Below are 16,136 nucleotides of genomic sequence, written 5' to 3' on the forward strand. Positions count from 1 at the left end.
ATCTTTTATATGGTCTCCGATATATGGTCGTTTATTAAACACAAAGTTGAACTCAAAATAATAAAGTCAGGAGGGCGAGGAGAGTATGTTCCTCAGTAAGTGTTCTAGTGGAAGTCCGGAAAATCCACTGAAGATAGACACAAGTTCCCTGACACGTGGGCATATAATCCAAAGAATCCTCCTCAGGAGCGATCAACAGGGCAATTGTGATCTGTGGAGTAAACACCACCTCAAGAACAGCTCAACCAGCTCCACACTAAACAGGAGACAAATGTGAGTGGTACAGCAAACAATAAACCAGCAAACAATCAGGGGAAACACACAGGATAAAATAGGGCATGCAGTCAGAGGAAGACAGGTGGAGCGTGTGAGAAACCCATTATCATAATGGATGTCTCCCCATGGAAACGGCTCACCAACTCCACCTGTGAAACACGAAGGAGAGAGAACAAACAACAGATTGAACTGGCAAACGCCGGATCCATGACAGTACCCCCTCACCTGAAGCATTACATCGCTGCTGGTGAAAACGATCAATGAGGGCGTGATCCAGGATATGCCACACCGGAACCCAACACCTCTCCTCAGGTCCATAATCCTCGCAGTCAACCAAATACTGAGACCCTCAGCCCCTCCACCTAATGTCGATAAGTCTCCAGACAGTATAGACCAGAGAGCCTTCAACCAGACGGGGGGTTGGGGGGGCTGATGAATTTGGGAGGACAGCCAAACCCTCTGCCACATGTAAGTTGGCGGTTTAGACTGCCGTCGGTCCACTGAATTCTTAACAGGAGTGCCAGTCCATAACAGGGCTTCTCTGGTGGCTTTCCATGTGCGTCAGCAAATGTGTAAAAAGGCGTGAGCAGACGGAACCTGAGTATTGGGCTCTTTGGAGGGGAAAATGTGGGCTGGTAACCGATGCTACTCTGGAAGGGTGACAACCCCATAGATGATGATGGCAATGAGTTGTGAACATACTCGACAGAAACTAAATTCTCACTCTAAGCATAAGGGTTTCGGGAGGCCATACACTGCAGGGTCTTCGCCAATTGGTTAGCTCGCTCTGCCTGCCCATTTGTCTGGGGATGAAACACAGAGGACAAACTTACTGTAGCCCCCAGCTGTGGAAGGCAAACTTACTGTCTCACCTGTGGAGGTGAGATCTGTCAGAGGAGCAGCGAGTTTGCTATAGTTTCTTATACATTTTCGATAAAAGTTAGCAAACCCCAGAAATCTCTGCAAAGTCTTGTGAGAATCTGGGGTTGGCACTCGGCAAATCCTTAGCCGAATCCATACGCACTCCCTCGGCCGAAACTATGAACCAAAGAATCAGAACTGACTGCATATGAAATGCACACTTCTCCACCTTGACAAACAGCTGATTCTCTAGTTGTCACTGAAGAACCTGCCTGACATGTCACCCATGGTCTTGCATATTCTGTGAGAAGATCAGAATATTGTCGAGATAAACGAAAACAAAATGGTCGACCATGTCTCGAAGCACATCATTCATGAGCCCCTGGAAGATGGCGTTGACCAAGTATTCAAAGTGCCCCCTACGGGTGTTAAAAGCCATCTTCCACTCATCCCCCTTCCTAATACAGACCAGATGGTACACACAGAGTGGATGAAAGCAGCTGCTAAAAAAAATGTATTTACCTGTTCATGGACTCCCTCTCGTGGCTCGAGAGCGATCAGCCAGCCTCGAGGTGGAGCCAGGACGCAATTCAATAGCGCAGTCATAAGGGCGATGAGGAGGAAGGTTCGAGGCACGGGATCGGCTGTATACTACCCTCAAGTTGTGATACTCCATCTGCCGGCTCAGCATGCAATAAAACACAAGACTTGACAGGGGAGACACTAGAGTTAAGACAATGTGAAGAACAGAAAGCGCTCCAAGACAAACAGATGCAAACAGATTTGTTTGCACCACCGGGTAGTTGGAGACCGGATGAGGAGGAAGGGACAGCTGCTCAGAAGACCATGGTGACTGGTCTAGTGGCAGGTGTTATGACCGATATGTTCCTTAAGTCAGCATATGGGGTCTTTTTGCACTACATTTGTCTTCTGCATTATACTGTGCAAAGCATTAAAGATAGTGGAAAAAAAAATATCAAATTTTTAATAACATAAGTGTGTACTGTATATTGTTCTAGAAATTAAAACCTGACAGATACACATACAAAGTTTTTTTTTATAATGAATGCTTGCCAAATAAGAAGGATCTCTAACGACTTGGGCTCAGGTGCATTCAAGGGAGAAAATCAGATCCAGATCTGGTTTCGTGATAATAACGTGGGAAATTGTGCTATAAAAGTAAATGTAAGCGCAGCGTAGTTCTAGAAGGAAGACTAGCAGCTGTACATCATCACACCTTTAGCTGGGTAATTCCTAGCCAATCAAATGTAAGCCATTAGTAAGTCTGCTCACAATCTGTCACATTGCTGTTTCAATGTGCTAACACGGCAACCTCCACCACCCCACCCATCCTGCACGGTGGTAGGCTCTTCGCCCCTGCCTCATATCTTTGATATGATATGACTGTTCCGAGGACAAATTCTTTGGACTACCAGACGGGGTCTACGCCAAAGAGAGACATTAATTTTCTGTTTTATATTCATCAAATAAATGCCATCTTAATTTTCACTCACATCTGCGAGTCTTCCTGATAGAAATTAACTTACACTTGCATTTATACCAGCACGTATAATCCACATTAAATAGAACTGACACTGGAGCTTGCGGAATGTCCAAAAATGCAAAACTGACGCTAAATTTCTACCTTATCTCCTGATGTTGTTGGCTCGTTATTCGTTTGACATTTGGTTTCCCCTACCCTTGCTCTCTGGAGCAGAACATTTTACAATGATATCATTAGCATAATTAGGTTAAATAATACAGTATATGACTATATCACACAGGCATAAAACTCAGTGCTAGTTGGAGCTGGAGAATTATGCCTAAAAATGGTCAGATGGCCTTTCTTTAACAAGCGCTAGTAAAGGACCATCTGAAAATTGGCACGCTATAATTGAGGAAGGACCCAAGATGCGGGATAGCAATGAAAGGTGTTTTATTGAAACAAAAAATACAAACAAAACTCTCACAATGGTGAAATAAAAGATAAGACAAAGACAGAACTGAAAACAAACTGACAAGGAAAACTAACCTGAACAGGAAAGAAAAATTCTCACTAGGGAGAAGAAATTAAAAAAACAAGACAAAAGGAACGGAGAACAAACCGATTGGATAACAGGACAGGATACAAACAACACAATGATCTGACGGGGAAGACAAGACAAAGGAGAGAATATAAAGAGGAAGGGAAGACTGTACACAGGTGCTGCCAGTAATCACAAGCAGCGTGAATCAGCGTTGCCATGACAATGCTGATTGTGCTGCTGAGCAGCACCTGTTGGATACACGAGGGAAGGAGGAAAACAAAAGCACATGGACGACCTGAGAGAAAGGAGGAGGAAATTAAACGTACCCCTCTAAATATTATGGTCACGCTTAATTTTAGGTGGGCTTAACTACTATGTACTAACATTGAATACATACAAGACTATGTATTTACTGTGTAACTAAATGTTATTCTGCAAAATCCCCACATTTGCTGCTACTGAGGTTGAGGTATGGGTGGGTTTCGGATAGGGATGTCCCAATACCACTTTTTCCGCTTCAGATTCCGAAATCGGAGATCTCAGTATTGGCCGATCCCGATCCGATGCAGTGTTGTTTTTTTGCATAATCAGTTATAATATAATATCAGATATAATATCTTTTACATTATTGTGTGGAAATAATTAGTCTTTAGTCTAAAGGGAGTAGTCTTTAATATGTAAAGAAACACAAACCTCTAACTACACATTATTTCAATATACATGTATAGCTTATTAAGAAACGCTTTATTATTAACTAGTATACTGGATAAAGTAGCAGCAAAATTAACAGTAATTCCAGTATATGTCATCCGTAGAAATGTTGGCAAAACCTTTTTTTTTTTTACTTGTATCTGGACTTTAAAGGATTCAGAACTAATTTTTTGTTCAATTTAGTTGTAAGATATCAGCTCACTTTTCATTCACACGGTCACTTTTTGGAGCCCATTCAACTTAAATATTGTTAGAATTTGTTAACAATGATAAAAATAATAGTAATTATATTATAATAGTAATATATATTAATATATCTCAATCATTCACGTTTCGTCACTGCACTCCCTGAGTTCTGATTACACGCACCTGCATATCATTAGTGGCTAATCCAAGACTGCACAAATACCCCGCTTTCACACACACTCTTTGATAGTATCTCTGAGACTCTAGAGCTTTCTACTATGTCAAATATACCTGTGTCTTCATTATTGCCTGCAAGTATCATCAAATTGTTGTGAGTGTCTATACACTGTCTGGATATTACTTACCTGCTGTTTGCCACTCTGCTCAACTGGATTTACTCACAATGTTTACATCACTGTTTCAATCCTCTGCTCAATAAACCCTGCTTCTGAGTTCATATCTCTGCCTCTGTGAGTCTCTCCGTGACACCTTTAACTTTTAAACCCTCACACTTTTTATTCACAGTTTAATTCGCTTCTTATTTAAATTCTGGTAAAATGCACCTCCGGTGCCATTCTAAATCCATATTATAAATTAACCGAACTATTGAGCATCTACATCTGAGATGTTGTTCGTTTGTAGCGCTCCAATATTGTGCACACGTGAGGGCTAAAAATGGCAGCGGGTGTGTGTGTAAACAGAGAAGCACCATTCACTAACGCGTTGCAGCTGCACGTGCATTTTATACGTTTACTTATTAAATACAGCCTATTGCGATTCACAGAGCTATCGCATGCCTTCAAGTGGCTTTGAATAAAATGCACGAGTCATATGAACCGCTTTAATGGTGTTTTAACAGTTCTTTTATGTAATTTTTTGAGCTTGACAGTAATGAACATGACTAACACATAGCATCAGATTTGGGTCGGGCTCGTTGGACCGATACCCAATCCGTCTAAAAACGTCAGTATCGAAGCCAATACCAATCCAGGTATCGGATCGGGACATCCCTAGTTTCGGAGTAATGGTAGGGTTAGGATTAGGGGTTAGAGTTAGGTTTTGGGGTAAGGGTTGGGTTGAGGGTATAGTTAACAATGTAGCTACAAATGTAATGAAATGCAAGTACTTTAAATGTAATTACAATGCAACAACATGTATGTACATAGTAGGTACATTGTATCAAATGGTTAAGTACATAGTAGTTAAGGCCACCTAATATAAAGTGGGTCCAGTGTTATTATGCAGTCATAATGCATTGATGGTTTGTTGAAATCTAATTTGTTTGGTCTATTTATTATGATGGGGGGGTCACTGGACTTTCAGTGGGTTGGAAAATGAGAGTACCACTCTTACCTTTCTGCCACTCCAATTTAGGGGGGCCACTGGGGGAGCCAGGCCTATTGACATGGAGGCACTGCACCCAACAGAACTGCCCCTGGGTCACAGTTTAATTTGAGATGCTCTTATCTTCTGTAGAAATTAGCATTTTTCTCTTGTTTCTCTCTGTCTCTTCCTCTTTGTCTCAGAAACCTTGACCATTTCACCAGTCAGTCTGAACAGCGCTGGTTTGATGCACCCAGCCACGCATGAATCCACGCCAAACCCAACATTTTTCATTGACCAGCTCTCCACTGATCTCTATTCATAGCTGGAGGAACCCAGAGCCACCTCAACAGCTGTGAGAGCAGGGCCGGCCGGCCTGTTGGAGCCCACAATGGGTGGGACCAACACATGCTCTCTCTCATTCACTGACATGAGACAATTTACCCATCACCCCCCTAATCTTGAATGGGCAATGAGATTTTACAAGCTCTTAAATTTGCCACCCAGTGCTAAAACCCAGCTGCAGAAATTACCATGTGTGCTCCTTTCAATATCGTGAGAGGATGAGTGTGGCCAGCTCATGGTGTAATCAGCAGCTCTTGTGTTCATTTTCTTTTTCTTTGTTTAAAATGTGCCGTTGGGTTGTGACAATTAGCACACTGATCAGTAAAGCTATTTGTGTGTAGGATCATCAGGCGTATGTTTCCAGCAATGCCATTCTGTCCAGCTAGTCATAATCGGAGCATGTTTTTTTTCCACTTGATGGCTTGTTTTTGAATTTTGTTACCATGACACTGTAAGTCTGTGATGTCAGTCTAGCATCAACTTTATTTGGGATGCACATGCATTTGCACATGCAATTGGGAGTTCTTTGAAAAATCTAAAGAATTAGAGCATTTTCTGTGATGCATAAGTCACACAAAAGTGTTTTTGTATCATTTACATTATTCTTATACCTGTTTAATATTCTTCTTCTTTTTTTTGTGTGTTTTATATGTATATATAGTTTTAATTTGATTGCAGATCCCAAATGTACAATTCATATAAAAATTCATATGATATGCTTGCTTGCTTTGATAAAATAATATTATTAATATTTTAATGAAATTACTATTGAGAGTAATTACTGTGAGTAATTACTCTTTAACCCAAAATCAAAAGGAACAAAATAAGAAATAATACGATTTTTTGTAAAGAATTTTACAAATATTATTGCTTTTTACTATAATGCAATATAATTAATTAATATAATTTAATAATTGCATTTTTATTAAATTTGAATATAAAAAATGTAATTCTTATAAAAAAAAATTATATATTATAAAGTTTGCGCTACTGATTTTTAAAAGATTATTATATTTTTATATCAATTATTAATACTGATTTTAATTATGAATAAAAACATCTTTGTGTCCAGACAGAATGATTGTCATTACTGTATTACAGAGATTTTTGTTTATTTTATTATTATTATTTTTATTACGTAACAGTAGTGAGAATTGGTGGGAAATTATCCTTGGCTTCAATATCATCACAAAAAAAAATATTATTATATATTTTTTTTCTTTTGATCTTGTGGTGATAAATGACCTGGACATACCTTCATGACATATTATCCCTCTAATACTAAAACAAATGCCCTGCACCTGGGCAGATTTATTGGTAGTTTGCATGTTGAATACTGCTGCCGCATGACCAGTTATGAATTCTGTTTTTGAAATTCAGCAGCTGTTTTCAGTTTAAAGGAATTCCCTTAAAGTTTAGATTAGGTTTCCTCATATTAACCTGTTGATACGCAAAACCCCCGCACGTGGTGTTGACATCACTCTGCTTACAGTTAATATATAATTTGCTGTCTGTAAATGTAATTAATGTTAACAAATTATACATCTTTTCAATGGTCTAAGGGTTCAACATTGATATCCGATCTCTGTTTCACAGTAGCAATGCTCCATAAACAGCAATTTAGTTTTTTGTGCCAGGAGTACAAATGAAAACATGCAATATCAAAACGGCACTTCATACATTTGTTATGAAAATGCGATCACCAGATGAATCCAGTTCACCACACTTGGGTCAATTGTCCATGACAAGTGTACATTGAAAAACATCCAATAGCACTTTTTGTCCATAAAAGTGATAAATCTGAGAAATATTGATATATTCTCCATTGTTTACATGAGATCTTTAACAAACTATGCAATCTGATCAGCATTCATGTTGTAAAACTGTGATGATCTTATATATTATAGTCTCATAAACAAAATGAGCCTATCTCCAAAGTCTATATTTAAAACTGTTGCGTCGTTTTATTCATAATAGCCGAGCAGTGCAGTCAGATTTTGTGTCGTCTTGAAAGGTGGAGCCTTAATTTTACTCCGTACGCTTCCAGCGATTTTACAGAGAAGAAAGCTTGCAGGAACCTCATTTTTTGTTAGATCATCTTCAAATTTGAAACGTAACTTCTTTAGACTTGTAGCTTTTTTTGTAGTTTTTATAGATTATAAAAACATGTTCAGCACAAAATATTTCCATTACTATAAACTTCAGCTTCTCTAACTTTAAAAAATAACAACATATATTAATTCTGAAATAAAGCCCAAAGTGTCTTCTTTCAAAAGATACTACAACTGTGTCCATACTCCAAAGGGTCCAGTAAATACAACCATTTAAGTTCAGGTATGTCATTTTCATAGTTTGTGCTCAAAAAGGGGGTGCATATCAACAGGTTAAGACACTATACACTATGTGACTTGACAACTGCTACGTGTCAGCTTATGATTTTCAGGTTTTATTTATCCCAAAATAGACTTAAAAAGAAACAAAAACAAGCAGTCACTTCATATCAAACAATCAGTGTGCCTCCATATTTCCTGTTATTGTTTGACACACTCGGATAAGCCAAGCAAGGAGCCTATGAGCCTGTTTCCACCCTACGCCTTCAATTGCGTTGTGTCTTTGAAATTTGCCGCCTTTCCGCTTAACTGTAGCCAAGCAGTTTCCTCTTCTCGTGATGAACGCCTACTTCCTCCTCCTCCTTCACCTCTCTTTCTTTATCTTTTGTGTCTTTCTCATTGGCAGAGACCAGGTTCTGTGAAGTAGTTTAAAAAATAGAGTTCTAGTATTAATTTTGGAGTCTTTTGTTGATGACTTGTATGCGTGGATAAGCAGCATACTGTACTGCTGAAGAGTAACCGGCTTACAGTGGAGGAAACACAACTTATTTGACCAGGAGGTTTCTGGTGAGTTACTTTATGCTTGTGAATGAGCCCGGGCCCTGTAGGGCTCCAGGGTGTGGCTTCGGGTACCGGAATCACCTCTGTTGCCCTTTAATATCTTACTACAGATAATCCTGTGAACAAGGCTGAATTTCCCTTCTTGGTAGATCTCATTACATTGTCGGTTGTTTTGGTCTGTTTGTTTTACTGTGGCATCTCCATTGAGCAGTCAAGTTACAATTCATATTAGCCAGTGTTAAGCTTGCATGGATAGAACACAATTAATTTTCTATTCTTCTGAAGTATTTTTTATTGTGCACTGTTCAGTACCACTATCCATACTGTACTGATCTGTATGTCCATATCTATAGGCTACTTCTTTGTACTTCTATCTGTTTCTACTTGTCTTTGTACTTGTTGCATGAATTCATGCTTTTGTGTGGTGGAATGTTTGTGTGATAGCTGGAAATGTTAACCTTTTTATAGTTATTATATATTATGGGGTGTTATGAGATTATTTTTTTACAAGGTGGTAAAGTTAGCCTGTAGGTGCAGTGTGATGCAAATGCAAGGAGCTGGAGATGTGTAAATTGCTGTTTAGCTGTGAGATGTACCATGTCTCTGACATGGTAATTTGACAGGATATCCTTGTTACTGCTTGAGGAAAAAGAGGGCTTGTTACAGCACACACCAAAAGAAACAAGAGAAACAGAATCACTTGATGAACTAAACTGCTTTATATTCTGTGATATGGGGAAACTAATGACATTTCAAAAGAATTAAAAAATACACATTTCTCTCAATTTCCCTTTTTATTTAAATGCACCTCTTTTAGTAGTAAGGCGAGGAAATGGGAGGTTTGTTTTAGTGTATACTGCATGCTTTTGTGTGGTGGAATTTTCTCCCCAGTTTGGAATGCCCAATTCCCAAATGCGCTCAAAGCCCTCATAGTGGCGTAGTGACTCTCCTCAATCCGGATGGAGGAGGACGAATCTCAATTGCCTCCACATCTGAGACCGTCAATCCATGCATCTTTTCACGTGGCTTGTTGAGTGCGTTACTGCGGAGACATAGCGCGTGTGGAGGCCCACGCTATACTCCGCGGCATCCACGCACAACTCACCATGTGCCCCACCGAGAGGGAGAACCACACATTATAGCGACCACGAGGAGGTTACTCCATGTGACTCTACCCTCCCTAGACCTGACTGGAGTCAATCAGCACGCCCTGGATTCAAACTCCCGACTCCAGGTGTGGTAGTCTGCGTCAATACTTGCTGAGCTACCCAGGCCCCCATCATAATTAATGCAATTATTTTGCATATTGTACATTCTAGACAGCTCATACATGCAGCTTATGAGAGGTAGGTCCATCAAATAGTTCCATACACTTTAAACATAATAAACATCTGAAAACACATAGGACAAATATTTGCAGGACTGCTGGCAGTGCATTTTACTAAATAAATTACAGCATATTCATGAAACTGAAATAACTGCAACCAAAATTAAATAAGTATGGTACATTTATTTTCAGTCATTGTTATCCAAAGAAGATAATGAATGCATTGGTAATGTATCCCAAGTTTCCCATAACTACCTGCTATTCCAGGACAACTGCAATATTGACCACCTTGGAGAATGTTCTTGATGTTGATGGAAATGTTGTTGTTCATCATTTCAAATATTCTCATTTTGGTGCTGCTTGTGTGGTTCTCCCATGCCTCATACTCCGTAGAATGCATAAAAAAGCAGTGTTAATAATGAGTCTGTGTAATCAACAAAGACAGGAATGCCAGTCTTCAGTAAAACAGTACAAATATTTATAAATATACATTGTATGTAATGTATGTATGTATGTAATATATGTTATGTATGTATGTATGTAATATATGTTATGTATTGTATGCATGTATGTATGCATGGTCACTATACCAATGATTCAGTTGTCGGTGAGTGAAATTTCATGGTTCTCGATACCAATACTAATTATTTATTAATTATAGTTTCATAATTGTTAGAATTTTCCAGAATTTTTTTAAAGTTTAATTTTATCATCAAAATAGTGTCTAACCAATAAATTCTTAAAACTTTGTACAAGTGAAAATAGACATTTTTAACATTTTAGATACATTTCAGTCTGGTTTCAGACCATTACACTAGAGCCCGACCGATATGGGATTTTTGAGACCGATACCACTTAAAATTCACTGATTATCAATATAGTGGCCGATTATAGTTAATTTTTGAGCTTGAATGAAAACAGACCTTTTCTGTTTGCCCCGATTTTGCAACAATATGACTATGCAAAGGTACTCAGAAGGCTGCTTTCTTATACAAATATTTTAATCAAAGAATATTTGACATTATAATACATTGTCAACAAATTCTAGAAATGAACACAGAGACAATAAAGAATAAATATAAATACAATAAAAAGCTAAATAAACATCAGTACTGTATTTTCAGTATCAGTCAGTTGCTGACCATTTAAATAAAGAATAAATAAAAATACAATAAATAGCTCAGTAAAAATCAGTACTGTATGTTTAGTATTTGTCAGGTGCTGACCATTAAAATAAAGAATAAATGAAAATAAAATAAATAGCTAAATAAACATCAGTAGTACTGTTTAGTAATAATCAAATGCTGACTATATTAATACTGCCAGTCAATTAGAGGCAGGTTGTAAAACAAGAAGCATTTACACCTAGCGAGTCAAGATGTGTTGCACCATATTCTGCTATACACGTTCAAGGGAAACTTTCAACAGTGGAAAACCAGACTTATAAATATTAAATTTTTATAAAGACAATGACTGGAATTGTTTGGTTTTAGGGGTACCAAACTGTGAATCCTGAACAAAACAGTTACACATTAGCTTCCACTCAGTTGACAAACAATGAAAGTAACTACGTAGTTAGCTATAAGGTCGTTGTCACGGAGAGTAAAAAGTGGACATTTAAAGTTGCCAACTAGGCAACAACAAAGCATGAAAGCAACACTCAACAGACACAATCCACCACTGCACCATTGTCTGCTGAGCTGTAAAAAGATGCTCTGATGTTTACCTTTCAATCTGCTACATTACTTACTGCACTGACAAACTATACATGGCTAACAGCAAACAGATGTGATAAACATGAGTGACATGGTTGTCAGGGGCAGGGTTAATGTTATATTAGTTATACTGAAAAGGGACAATGATGGGGTCATTGTTTATTAACTTTCCAGTATGTACTTCACAAACTAGTTAGCAACTTACCGATAAGGCACAGCTTAACTCCGCCCTGTCAGTAGAACTACTGTCAGTTCAGAGTCATCTCTGTAAACATTGGAGTCGGAGCAGGCTCTGCTGGACAAACTATGCTATGACACCAATTCAAGCATTGTTTTCTGCATTATATGTTCTGAAAAAGTTTTCATATCTGCACATATCGGTGAACACATACTCCGATACTGATATATTGGTGAAAGGCTAATATCGGCTGACCAATATATCGGTTGGGCACTACTTTGCACAGCACTGAATCTGGAGGCTGGCATGCACACGCAAGGTCCAGGCCAGTGATGAGATTGCTGGGCCCAGTGCTTTTGCTGATGTGGATGTGAATTAATCTGAAGACGCGTGGCCAAAGGTTGCGGAGGAACCAAATGTTGAAAGTGTTGAACACACGGATATTGTCACTGAAATTTCTGATATAAAAATGTATTCTAGTGAACGTTCTGCTGTGCCGGAATCAAGTGAAAAGACTGAAATTATTACAAGTGTTAATGAAAGTGTGAATGGTGAAGTAGCTGGAATGTGATGAAATGGGTAAAGATTTAGAGATGAGAGATGATGACGCATTCTCTGATATTTCTTACTTAGGCTCACAGGCTATCGATTTAAATGTACACTTTGCAAGAAAGATTTTTTGGATACAATGTTTGGTAAAACAGTGGAAGTGAGACATTTTTTTTTCAGGATACTGTATAGAAAGATTAATTGTGTCAGTGATGTTACTGCAGCACACTGTAAGTTACGAAGCTTCGAGTAAGAATAAGAGGTGCCATCTTAAAAAGATATTAACAAAGTTATGGAAGGATACGTTTCATGCTTCACAAAATAAAACACAGGGTGTCCTTTATGCTTTGCTTGCTATTTCTGTTTCTGTCTTGTCTTTCTCTTTTCCATCTTCCGGGGGCTTTATGGTAGGGCTCCTTAAATATGAAGGGGGGTAGAGACAGAATAAACTTGCAATGGTTTCTGAGTTTTTCGAATAAATCAGATCGATGTAAACACACACTTGTAATGATAATGAGATAGTGAGGTATGTGGTGGGGAGGAAAGTTTGCCTTAACCTTTGGGACAAACAAAAGTGCAGGAGTAGCAATTTTATTTTCTAAAAATATGAATGTTAATATTATAGCTGTGGATGAGATTTTAAAATGTCGGATCTTGTTAATTCATGAGTTTGGAGATTGGAACTGTACCACAGATTTTACAATTGACCAAAACGAAGAAGAGCCCCCATAGTCAGTCAAGTATGTTATTATTGAAAGTAATTAACGAATTAAATCTAATAGATGTGTGGAGGAATTTTAATACAGGAATGAGACTTTGCTTAAAGTGTCTGATGATCGAATCAATGGTGCAAGATTAGATTTTATTTGGGTAAAATATGGTGCAATAGGGTGATGAATGCTTCTATTTTACCTAATGGTTTTTCAGACCATCATATGGTCACCTTTTATTTTAATATGAGAAATACATCAAAACCTAATTATTGTTGGTATTTTAATGTTAAATTGTTACAAGATGTCAATTTTATTTGAACATTTTAAATTGTATTGGAATGACTGGAAGATGAAAAGGACACAATTGAAAATCGTAGCAAGTTGTGGGATGTGGGTCAAGTAAATATAAGATTTTTTATCAGAATTATACCTCTCATTCTACATTGATGTTGAAAGAAGTAGTAAAGAGTGTAGTAAACATAATGTTTTTTTAATAAGAATAAAATGGAGCTCAAGTCAATTCAAGTGTACTGATTTACCACAGTTAGGAGATGAGCAAAGAAAGGCTGGCATAATCACATTCATAATCACATAATCACAAGCTCACAGAAGCAATGCGGTAACTATCCACAGGTCGATCTCCAGGGATTGAAGGGCTTCCAGATGAATTTAACAGCAATTTTGGGACACTTTAGGAGAGCATTTACATAATGTACTGTTGGAATGTTTTAAGAATAAGACACTTCCTATGAGATGTAGATGAGCAATTCTTTACTTGCTTCCAAAAAAAGGAGACTTAGGACTTCTTAAAAATTGGCATCATTATTGTGTCATGACTATAATTTTTTTTGAATGGGCCTGGTGAACAGTCTCAAGTGTTATTTAAAGTTTCTGGTTTAGAATGACCAGACATATTGCATTTCTAACAGATCAATCATGGACAATCTTTTCTTATTAAAGGATGATATTGATTTGAATATATTTAATAATCTTGATCTTCAAATTCTCATTAGACTAAGAGAAAGCATTTGACAAAGTTGATCATGAGTACCTTTTTAATGTTTTAAAACATTTTGGATTTGGTGATATTTTTATATCTTACATAAGGCTGCTGTATTCCAATGTTTTTGTCCTTGTTAAAGCTGGAGGTGGATTAAGTGCACCATTGCCTGTTTCGAAAGGTATTAGGCAGGGCTGTCTGTTTTCGGGGCAGCTCTACAGTCTTGTTATTGAACCCCTGTTGTGCAGGTTAAGAAGAGACATTAGAGGAGTCTTAATATCAAATGGAGTTTTAATTTCCAAAATTACATTATTAGCATATGCTGATGATATTACAGTCTTCATTTCAGGGCAGGATGATGTTATAGCTTTAACGAAAAACATTGAACAATATGAAAGGGCATCCTCAGCTAGGTTTAACTGGGGTAAAAGTGAGGGTTTTATTATGGGCCAGTGGAAGGTAATGGGACCCCCATAACTCCCAAGTGAATTACAATGGGTAATGGAGGGGCTGAAAGTAAGGATTTTTAGATATTTTAAAGTATTTGTATTTTTAATATTATATTCAACATTCTCAGATAACAATTTTGTCTTTTGCAGTATAGCTGCTAAAATGTACATTGTTTTAAATGAGTTTTGGATATTGTTATTGGAAAACAAGCCAACACAAAAACAAATCAAAAACATATTTTGTTGAAGTGTATAATGTAAAGACTACCCTCTCTAACCGTTTTGTTCACTTCAATCCATCTTTAACTCACAAAAAAACCCCTCTCTTATTAATAAAGCTACGTTTTGCCAATATTCTTCACAATAAAAAATACACATTGATATATTTTATGATTCAATAAGTCACGAGCCATCGCGTTATAATCTAGCTGCATGTGCAGTGTGCGCACTTAAGGGACTAGCATCCACGTGACAGAGTGTGTATCAGTCGGATGCAGTTTCAATCACTCCCCCTTAGATTGGGACATTCGCGCAACTCATGGAAGAGCACTGACCACACAGACCAATGCCAGAGTTGGAGTTTGTAGTTATTTACATGACCTGCTTCTGTATTATTTGAACTTTAATAATGCTCAATGCATTAAAACTGCATTTAAGATGTAACACTGGGTGTTTCCTTTAAATAGCTCCGGCTCCACTTATTCCTCAACAAGAGTGCTTCTGTATTTACTTATTTGGTATTTTTGTATAATTCCCTTGTACTTTGCGATCTACATAAGACGAAGCTGTTTGGAAAGTTTAGAGTGCATCTGGACTGTGATCTGTGTAATTCTTCCTCTCCTCGGTCAGGCGCGAACTGCAGTGCTGCTCTTGTGCGTCATCATTACAGTTTAATGTGATCTTATGTTATGCTAAATGAGATCAAACAACTATTCGATAATGAAAATCTTTGTCAACAATGTTTTATTATCGACGTTGTCGATAATGTTGACTAATTGTTTCAGCCCTATTTGGCACAATTTTCTATACACTCTAGAGATTGTTATGTGTGAAAATCCCAAGAGATCAGCAGTTACAGAAATACTGAAATCAGCCAATCTGGCACCAACAATCATGCCACAGTCTAAATCACTGAGATCAAATTTTTTCTCCATTCTGATGGTTGATGTAAACAGGAACTGAAGCTCCTTACACGTATCTGCATGAATTTATACATTACACTGCTGCCACATGATTAGCTGATTAGATAATCAAATGAATAAGTAGATGTATAAGTAGATGATAAGTAGACCTAATAAAGTGGCCAGTGAGCGTATACACCGATCAGCCACAACATTAAAACCACCTGCCTAGTATTGTGTAGGTCCCACTCATGCTGCCAAAACCAGCCCGCATCTCAGAATAGCTCAGAATGCCTTGTTGATGAGAGAGGTTCAACATAGATTGTTCAGACTTGTAACACCCTTACTACCTCTTTTGCGTTAGTTTTGACTGCTGCTAAAGGTCAATATAAAACCAATATATAGTCTCAAGAACTGGATATGTCTTTGGTTGGACCCACAGTTCCGTCTCTTTAGGTTTGTAT

General features: G+C 37.8%; 1 protein-coding gene across 3 annotated transcripts in view; it reads left to right on the forward strand.

The window, feature by feature from the left end:
- The window catches only part of LOC127650022 (engulfment and cell motility protein 1), a 129,502-nt gene that overhangs the window by 27,307 nt on the left and 86,059 nt on the right, over positions 1-16,136 (forward strand). For 2 of the 3 annotated variants that reach the window (XM_052135135.1, XM_052135137.1), the window contains exon 1: positions 8,474-8,626. The exons of the other annotated variant lie outside the window; for it this stretch is intronic. The gene's annotated coding sequence lies outside the window, so the exon portion shown is untranslated. Of the gene's footprint in view, positions 1-8,473; positions 8,627-16,136 lie in introns of those variants that run through there. 3 annotated transcript variants of the gene reach the window in all.

This window comes from Xyrauchen texanus, chromosome 10, assembly GCF_025860055.1.
Source record: "Xyrauchen texanus isolate HMW12.3.18 chromosome 10, RBS_HiC_50CHRs, whole genome shotgun sequence".
NCBI lineage: Eukaryota > Metazoa > Chordata > Actinopteri > Cypriniformes > Catostomidae > Xyrauchen > Xyrauchen texanus.